Source organism: Buceros rhinoceros, unplaced genomic scaffold, assembly GCF_000710305.1.
Source record: "Buceros rhinoceros silvestris isolate BGI_N320 unplaced genomic scaffold, ASM71030v1 scaffold34063, whole genome shotgun sequence".
Taxonomy (NCBI): domain Eukaryota; kingdom Metazoa; phylum Chordata; class Aves; order Bucerotiformes; family Bucerotidae; genus Buceros; species Buceros rhinoceros.
Genome location: NW_010403598.1, coordinates 1644 through 2720, shown reverse-complemented (window position 1 = coordinate 2720; position 1077 = coordinate 1644).

Here is a 1077-nt window from a genome sequence, read left to right as displayed (position 1 = left end):
ACACCACTCCGCGTGCTGGTGTGTGCTCTTCCATCGCCCCCCCAGCTTTAGAGGCTACTCACCCCAGCAAGGGGACAAGCCAGGAGCAGGCTCCGATCAACACCAAGGAGGAGCGACAGCCCTTTCGGGTCCCACAGTACCAAGGCTGCACTCGGGACAACCACGACTCTACTCACCTTCGCGGGGAACTGACTCTCCTCTGAAGCTACAGCACGGATTCACGGACCTGACACCAATCAAACCAGCGAAACTTGTGCAGCAAGCGGTTAGCGCCGAGGCACAGCTGAATCCACGAACCAAACTGCCCTCACCAGTTGGCCAGAACCGCCTGGCCAGCACAGAGAACCGCCCACGGCCAGCGTGGTGGAGACTGGCGACAGAAACCGTCCAAGAATCGGTGGGATGGAAGGTTTAGCTCATTTTCCACCCATAAAACACCAAAACACAGCCTTTGTTATCTCACCAAACACCGGTTCCTCCTGGAAAATGTCTATCAACGTCACGTGGCTCAGATGTGACATTCAGCGCGTTTCTGCCTTCCACACAAGGATGAAACCATGACTGGTCACCTGAGGGACCCACCACTGCGTTGGGCTGGATGGGTTCTTTGTTTAAGCACCTCCCAGGTGTCCCTCCTGTCAGCCTGAAACCGCGGGAGCCCCAAGCTGCCATCGATGACAACAAAACAGCTTCCGACTCTGCTCTGAACAGGATGCCACGTTCCCGCCGTGGCTGCCTTCCACGAGGGGACTGTCACTGTGATGCATGGCACTGCAGCAAATGCACCGGGCAGCCGCCTGCCGTGACACTAAGACATCACCGGGTCATTCCTCCCCTTTTCTGCAGTCCCACTCACACCAGGGTCCAGCCAAGAGGGAGTTACAGCTAAGGCTGCCCCAGACACGGAGGTTTTCCTTTCCAAACACACTCGGGCTGCGCCCCGTACACAAGCTGGTCGTTTCGCTGGCTCATCGGCAGCTCGTAACTCTCTCAGAGCCAGTGGGGAGAACCACGCTGAGGAGACCATCCCCTTCTCCAGGGACACACCAGGGTATCTCTGCTCTTCCTTGTGTCCCT